Source organism: Oryza sativa, chromosome 5 (assembly GCF_034140825.1).
Source record: "Oryza sativa Japonica Group chromosome 5, ASM3414082v1".
Taxonomy (NCBI): Eukaryota; Viridiplantae; Streptophyta; class Magnoliopsida; order Poales; family Poaceae; genus Oryza; species Oryza sativa.
Window position 1 is genome coordinate 13299341 of NC_089039.1, and position 8672 is coordinate 13308012.

At 53.8% G+C, this 8672-nt stretch overlaps 1 long non-coding RNA gene across 1 annotated transcript; it reads right to left on the reverse strand.

Annotated features, from left to right (window-relative positions):
• Positions 1-7331: 7331 nt before the first annotated feature.
• On the reverse strand, positions 7332-8155 carry LOC4338331 (uncharacterized). Its single transcript, XR_001545938.3, has 2 exons — positions 7861-8155; positions 7332-7644 (listed from the first exon to the last, which is right to left on the reverse strand). It is a non-coding gene; the product is annotated as an uncharacterized lncRNA (long non-coding RNA).
• Between the last annotated feature and the right edge of the window lie 517 nt (positions 8156-8672).

Genomic DNA, 8672 nt, shown 5'->3' on the forward strand with positions numbered 1-8672 from the left:
TATTCTCAAGAAGCATGGCGATTCGTGGATCGAGGAGTTGCCAGCGGTGCTCTGGGCAAACCGAACCACACCAAGCCGAGCAACCGGGGAAACGCCTTTCTTCCTCGTCTACGGCGCAGAAGCGGTTCTCCCATCCGAGCTCACCCTGAGGTCTCCTCGGGCCACCATGTACTGCGAAGCTGATCAAGATCAGCTTCGCAGAGATGACCTCGACTACTTGGAAGAACGAAGGCGGCGTGCGGCCCTCCGAGCTGCACGCTACTAGCAGAGCCTGCGGCGTTACCATCAGCGCCACGTCCGGGCCCGATCACTCTGCGTTGACGACCTCGTCTTACGCCGCGTTCAAACGCGTGCTGGATTGAGCAAGCTCTCACCAATGTGGGAGGGTCCGTATCGAGTGATCGGTATCCCCCGGCCGGGCTCCATACGGCTGGCCACGGGCGACGGCACAGAGTTGCCTAACCCTTGGAACATCGAGCACCTTCGTCGCTTCTACCCCTGAGGGGGGGTCGGGTGTCAGGTTTCGGGCTCGGGTCAACCCCGCACCCCCCTCGGGTGTGCAGGGTTGACCGGGGGCTGCCACACATGCATATTCTCATTTCTCTCATTTCAGTATTTCAATAAAAGCAGTTTCAATTTCCTAAGGGCTGTATCTGTGCCGTTTTTTTTTTCCTTTTTGAAGAATTTTGACTTGAAATAAGGTCACTCGTGCTCAACCTTGCCCTCGGGGGCTCGGTTCGGTCAGCTAAAATCGCCAAACGGGGCCCAGAACCGAGCCGTGCCCCGGGGCGTGGTGAACTCCGGGGGGGAATCGGCAAAAACCCACAATCGGGTCACCCATAACCCTCGGTCACCACGTTCCCGGCCTGGCCAGTCTCGACATGCGGATCTCCCCAGGCACTAGTCCCGACCCGCGCTTTTCGAGGACTGGGACTTGGGCACGGGCCCTTAAATCAAGCTAAGACACAAAAAGAGGATCACGGCACAGATCATCCTCATCTCATTCGCATAGCAAAATAAAATTAACACAAAGAATTTTTTCATCATTTTTGATTGCAGATTGTAAGTTGATTTATACAAAAAACAGGCCCGAGGGCCTTAGAAGAAAGAAAAAGAAGAAAATTGAAGATTGGCGGGGGCCTGGGGGCTCAATCCGATGCGCCCGGGTCGCCGGCCTCGTCTTCCACGTCGTCTGCACCGCTGGCATCGCCCTCCTCGTCGGAGTTGGGGGCGAACGCGAGCCGAGGGGCCGACCCCTCGAAACTGTGGACGATGTGGTCGGCGGCATCCCGGACCCGCGCGCGCGCGTCGTCCTCGGTCCCGGGAGGGAACTCTTCCAGCGCCACCCATGGAGAGAAGTTGGGGTCCCTGGCCTGGTAACTCGCTAGCACGAGTTCAACTGCTCCTTGGGCGAGGTCCCTCGAGGATGACTTGATGGTCTTCTCGAGCTCCTCGGGGAGTTGTTGAAGAGCCCAGGCCATCTTCGTGAGGTGCGGAGCGAGGCCTTCCAGGTTGGTGGAGTGCGTCCTTGTCTGGCCTTTCCAGAGGCCCGCTTGCTGACCGGCGCGATCCAGGCGGGAGACCGCATCCCAGAGCATGCCGGGCCCTATCTCGCCCGCCAAGCGGAGGGCCTCGGCTTCCCCGGCGGATGAGTCTAGCGCGCGCTGCATGTCCGCGACGGTGTGTTCGGCATCTGCGAGGCGGGCGGCTAAGTCGCTTTCGCCCGCAGCCGCCCCGCCGATGCACGGCCTCGCGTCCAGCTCTTTTTCCCGCGCCTCGAGATCGGCAGCCCGCTGCTCCAGTGCGGCTCTTTCGGCGCGGACGGATTCCAAATTGCGGCGGGCCTGCTCCGTCAGCGCTGCCTCACGGAGGGACAGGGAGTCCGCCAACCGTTGCGCTTCGGCCTCGGCCTCTTCGAGAGCTCGTTCCCGCTCGGCAAGCGCGTCTTCACGGAGGCGGAGTGCGGACTCCTCTTCGGCGCAGGCAGACTCGTGCGCCGCCAGCGTTGCCTCCCGGGAGGTGACGGCGGCCTCGCGGTCCGCCAGGACTTTCTCCGCGACGCAGGCGCGCTCCTCCAGCGCCATGGCGCGCGCCTCGAGGGCCTCTTCACGCCGCCGGAGCGCCGCTTCGGTCTCCGTTGCACGCTGCTCTCGGGCAGCGGCGGCATCAAGGACCCCCTGGGCGGCGTCGAGCTTTTTCTTCAGCTCCGCCTCCCAGTTCTCGTGCTGAAGGCGGAGGGAGTCCTGCGCCTCGCTCATCACAGTGGTGGCGATGAGGACAGCCCCCCGCTCCTCCTCCACCTCTCGAGCGATCTCCGCCAGTGCCGTCTTGCGGGCCTCAAGATCCGAGACGTGCCGGCGGTGTGCCTTGCGGCCCGCTTCCACCATGGCCTCCACCGAGTGCCGCCCCTCCTCGACACGCGCCCATGCGGCGTCGAGCTCCGCACGCTCCGCCTGCAGGGCCTCCACCTGGGCATTGAACCCATCCAACACCGCGGTGTTTGCGGCGGCCAAGGCCTGCAGAAGGGGCTCGGCGCTCAGCGGGGCGACAGAAGACGAGGGGAAGAGCTGCCTTGAAGAAGACGCCGCGCGGCTCGGCCCGCCAATGGACGCGCCGGCCTCATCGCGGGCCACCCCCGGACCTGTTTGGTCCTGGGCGTCGCCCGAAGGGGTGGGCCCAAGCGAGGCGCCCGCGGCCTCGTCGTGAACTGCCTCGGAAGCCGCCATCGCCTCAGCCCGGCGAACCCGGGCGGCCTCCTCCCGAGCGGCTTCTACGGCCTGGCGAACCCGGGCGGCCTCCTCCCGAGCGGCTTCCTCGGCCTGGCGGGCCCGGGCGGCCTCCTCCCGAGCGGCTTCTTCGGCCTGGCGAACCCGGGCGGCCTCCTCCCGAGCGGCTTCCTCGGCTTGGCGGGCCCGGGCGGCCTCCTCCCGAGCGGTATCCTCAGCCTGGCGAGCCCGGGCGGCTTCCCGGGCGGCCTCTTCAGCTTCCCGTAGGCGGTCTGCGGCCTCTCGCCGGTCAGATTCCCGCCTCCGTGCCTCTGCGGCCGCCGGATCTTCGGCCTCGGACTGGCCGGACTTGGGATGGTGGGAGGAACGCGATGGGATATCACTGAAGCAGAAAGAAAAACCAGAAGGCAAACAAGATGGGTAAGAGAAAACTTGCTTTTGGGATAGAAGAAAAGACGGTCGCAATGAGCGTGGGACGAACCTGCGAGGGGGTCGGTTAAATGACCACCTTGGAGGGGAAATTAGGTTTCCCCGGGATGGTTCTGTCTCCCCCATCTTGCGCAGCCGCTTCTTCTTGCGCTCCCCCTCGGACTGCGATGTTGGCGCGGCCCCCTCCGGGCGCCTGCTGCTGGCACGCACCGCCCCGCCCCCTCGGGGAGGAGATGGGGGAGGTGTTCCTCCCTGTTTCCTCTTCCCCCGGGCGTCGGTAGGGCGGTTGCTCCTCGAGCCCCCGACGCGGGGCCCAGAAGCACGACCCCCTCCGGGGGTAGATTGATCCCCCCGGCGGTTCCCACCTGCGCCGTCATGGCCCTTAGGAGCCTGCTCCTCTGAGGCCCCGACCGCCGTCATAATGGTCAAGATGGAGGCACGATCTGGGTCGCTGCAGAGGGGGAGGATACCGTGGGGGATGAGGGACGCCTCCACGGAGTTGAGATTTAGCACCCGTTGGACCAATATCTTAAAGTCCTCGGGAGCCCAATCCCATCTGACTCCCTGGTGGGTCCGCATGTAGTCTTCGGACCCGGTGTACTCCCAGGCGCCCCGGGCGCGCCGTTGGAGCGGCGCAATCCGGCGACGGAGGTAGTCGCCGTACACCATGGCCCCTGTGAGCCCCTGGGATCGCAGGCCCGCCAGGCGGTCGAGGACGGCGTCATAGTCATCCCCCAGATCTACCGGCGCCCGCCAGCTGGAGGCCTGCGCCGGGGGCTGACTCGGAAGTCGGAGGCGCGCTTCGTTGGCGAGGGGGGTGTAGAACCAGTCGCTCTTCCAGTCGTCCCACTTCTTGCGGAGGGCGCAGGGGATGTAGCGGTTCAACACCGGCCCCCGCGGCTGGAAGTAGCAGCCACCAACCACCGACGGCGGCGACACCGACTGCACGGTGAAGAACCACCGGAACAGCCGAAGAGATGGGCGCACCCCAATGAACATCTCGCACAGGTGTGCGAAGATGCCCAATGTCATCACTGCGTTGGGGGTAAGGTGCGCCATCTGGAGATCGTAGAACTCCAGGACATCCATGAAGAAAGAAGAAAATGGCGGAACCAGCCCTGCCATTGCGAAGGGGAGGAAGAAGACAGACCGCCCCGGGTAGTCTGGTGCCGGGCGTCCCTCGCCCAGCATCACTATCTCCCGGCTGGTGGCAGATTCCGGCATAAAGCGGCGCGGCAGCCCGGCGTGCCTCTCGCTCACGATGCGAGAAGGCGGAAGTACGCTTCCGTCAAGCAGTGCGGAGCCCCGTGCCATGGCGCCGGACGAAGAGAAGATGAAGAGCGAGCGCGTGTGGCGAAAGAAGGGCGCAGGGAAGAAGGAGTTAGGACGCAAGCGGCGAAGGCAAGGGAAATGATGGCGAAAGGAAGGAGACAAATCCCATCCTCAGTGCCTTTATACCCTTGCCAACGCTGTGCCCGGCTCCTCGTTTCTCGCGCCCATTATTTCGCCCCCTCGTTTCTCGCGCCCACGCTTCCACTAATCCCATTCGCCCGCTTGCGGCGCGTGAGATGGATATGCGGTTGCGGCAGTCGAGATAGATCATATCGTGCGCGCGTTAATTACGCTCGCCGACCGAAGCGATATTACCGTATCTCCAGGCGAGGCAAATCGGCTCGCCCAGATTCGTGCGCCGCTCAGGTGATGTGGCAGTCTTGAAGAGACCGCCCATTATGGACAGCCAAGTCACCATTACCAATGTGCATGATTTGAGACCATTGGGTTTCTGCCCAATCATGGAGATCGGTCCCACCTGTCACCAAGCTTTAGGAGTGGCGTCACGCCCGACCGCTTCCCTTGAGAAGGGCGATCGCCCTGGCATAACGCCGGGGGCTACTGTCGGTGATATGGGACCGGGAGTATCGTGACTAGAGGCTTGAGGCAGACACAATCGCCCACGTGGCCTGGCACCTTCGGGGACGTCGGGCCCGAGGGTGAGGTGTCCGCCCTCCTCCTGATTTCCCCGAGGGGGGGTCGGGTGACTCCAGCCTCGCCCCCGAGGGCCGAGGCGCCCCGACCCCTCGCGTTTTCTACTCCACGTGTATGGGTTAGGTGAGCACAGCAGGCCTCACCTAACCGCATTTATTGCGCCTCGGCTAAGCGTGTCACGCCGCACGAAGTGCAGTGCAGTGCACTCGATTATCCGGTCTGTGACCAGTCACAGACCGGTCAAATCGCGGGTTAGGTGGCGACAGGCGGTCAGACGCATGCTTCGCCCCATCCTGTCAAGACGAGAGCTTCTAGGCACTCGTCCCCGGCTGGAGCTAGCGTGTTACATCCCAGAGATGACACGTTAGCCCCGATCGATATATGCCAGGCTTCATCCTAACCATTACAAGCAAGATGTTGTTTGAAGAAGGGCAAACATGCACGTTGCTGAGCCGACGTGTGGTGGACAAGAATGACCGATTTGTGACCGGTCTGACACTGCTCACGTCGTCAGCACACAGCCACCTTCCCACGACGTGCCTGCCTCAGGCAGAAGTGGAGGTAGGTATGTGCCGTCCCATCAGGAGGATGTTCGGAGGACGACCGTGCAAATCTCCGTCCATTTATGAAAAGAAGAAAAGTCCAGTTTGGAAAGGGAAGGGTGCATGTGGTATCCCCTTGAAGTATAAAAGGAGGACCTTGCCCATAGAGAAGGGGGTTGGTTGATTCTTTCCAGATTTAGAGCTTAGAACAAGGGAGAGGTCGGCTGACACTTTGTAGCTCCTTCATACACAGATCCACCAAAACACAGGAGTAGGGTATTACGCTTCTCAGCGGCCCGAACCTGTATACATCGCCCGTGTCTCGCGTTTCTTCCTAGCTGGCGATCTTTCCACATACCGAGAGAGCTTGAGATTTCACCCTAAGCCCCCGGCCGAACTGGCAAAGAGGGGCCTGTGCGGTCTCCCGGTGAGGAGCCACGAGCTCCGTCATATATATATATATATATATATATATATATATATATATATATATATATATATATATATATATATATATATATATATATATATATATATATATATATATATATATATATATATATATATATATATATATATATATATATATATATATATATATATATATATATATATATATATATATATATATATATATATATATATATATATATATATATATATATATATATATATATATATATATATATATATAGGATGACCATTTTGTACACCCAGGTGTATGTACTCCCCTTTTTATTGGATATCCATTAGTTGATAATGAATGGTTGGGTGAAAAGAAATAAATAATATTTGTTTTTTCTCAAATTTCTACAAGCATGTCCATCGGCAGGTGTTCTATTTTTTCAAATTTTTGCATGCATGCACACTGGCCGGTGAGGAATAATGGGAACGTTCAAAATGTTTTAGATATACTCTTTTCTTAGTTAGTAGAAGTATATACTCTTTTCACTAACTAGTATTATATATTTTTTTCAGTACATACTTTATTTTATGTTTTATGTAGTAGTAGCATATAACATACTAAAGCATATATCATTTTTCCTACATTAGTAGTACATACTTTTTTTAATAGTACTATATACTGTTATTTGTAGTGTACTAAGTATATACCATTTTTTCTAGATTTGCAGTATGTACCACTTTTGTAAATTAGTAGTACATACTGTTTTTTCTTTTGTCAGTATGTACTCTTTGAAGATTTGGCCAGTATATATATACTCTATTTTTAATAGTGCTATATACTGTTATTTGTAGTGTACTAAGTATATACTATTTTTTCTACATTTACAGTATATACCACTTTTGTAAATTAGTAGTACATACTGCTCTTTTTTTGTCAGTATGTAATCATTGAAGATTTGGCCAGTATATATACATACTATTTTTTTAATAGTACTATATACTGTTATTTGTAGTGTACTAAGTATATACCATTTTTTCTAGATTTGCAGTACATACCGCTTTTGTAAATTAGTAGTACATACTGCTCTTTCTTTCGTTAGTACGTACTCATTGATGATTTGGCCAGTATATACTACGTTCCTCATTGAAGATTGTTTTTTTTTTTTGCAAGATGTATTTCCAAAAGAAGAACAATCTGGCTGACGCAAATTAAAGAAGAACTAGTCTGAATGACATGAGAATATGAAGAAAAAGAAGTGCATCAATGAGCTGTTATAATTTAGACTCAGATTGAAGCGTATGCTGATTAAAAATAATGTACAATCATAATCAGAATACTAGAAGTATACGCTATTTAATTCATACATATACCCCGCCCATACTTTAAAAATAAAAAAGTAGAATACCAACGAGAATCACAAAGATTATTTCCCTGAGAAATATTCCGGATTCTCAAACTACTGCTACAGACAGATTAACGATCCAACGAGGCAACGACAATCTCTGAACAAAGCCATTTTCCCATTGCACCGTGATGTCACTCCGCCGTCCACCACCTGCATGAGCGCTTAGTCATTCAACTAGTTAATTCATTGGAAATAATGCATCTCTGACCCCAAATCTACGCATCCTAAAACATAAATTCACAAGTTAACAGGAAACACGAAAAAAAGGAAGAAAACGCTCGATCAGCGAGAAGAAAAATCAAAGAAAAATATGAAGGATTACACCGTTGCCTGGGAATAGATACGATCAATGGATCAACACCTCACCTGGGCAAATATCGCCGAACGGCGACACGGGCAGACATCACGACACCATTGACGCACGGCCGCGCGCACAGGATTGCCGATGGATCGTTGTTGTTGTCCTCCGGCAGACCGCAGACGCCGCGGCCGCGCTCGGCCCATCGCCTGGACATGCATGCCATCGCCGCCACTGGTGAACGCCGCAGCCTCCTGAGTCGCTGATGGATCGCGGCTCCGTCGCCTCCCCGATCCACCGATTTCCTTATAAGCACCACCGTCTGGGAAAGCGATATTAATGCGAGCAATTCGGGACGGATCCGATTAGTGCGGCTTGATTTATAAGTATTACGAGAAAATAAATTTTCGAAAAAATAATTAAAACGGGTTAGGAATCTGGACCCGCTAGTGGGCTGAATCGGCTGGGTTACTGATGGACGGTGGATGAAAGCAGGAGTACGTACTCCTGAGTGTACAGAAGCATTTTCCTATGTATATATATATATATGTGTGTATATGATACCCATATGGGACTTCATGGTGCCCGGGCTCCAAAGGTATAAAACACACAAATTCTCTTAAATTTTTAAAAAATTTTAAATTTTGAGTATATACCTAGGTATATGAATTTGATTCATACAAATACCTAACAACAAAATAACTCAAACTGAACTTTATTTCACAATTCATTATTACATACCTAACGAATTATATGTTTGGATGTTATATAGCTAGAACCAAAATCTAACAAAAAAAAGTTCAAACTCAGTTCAAACTTGTTTGAAATTGTTAGTAAAGAAGTTAATGTTCATATCTAAACATTTAAAAAAATTTCTTAC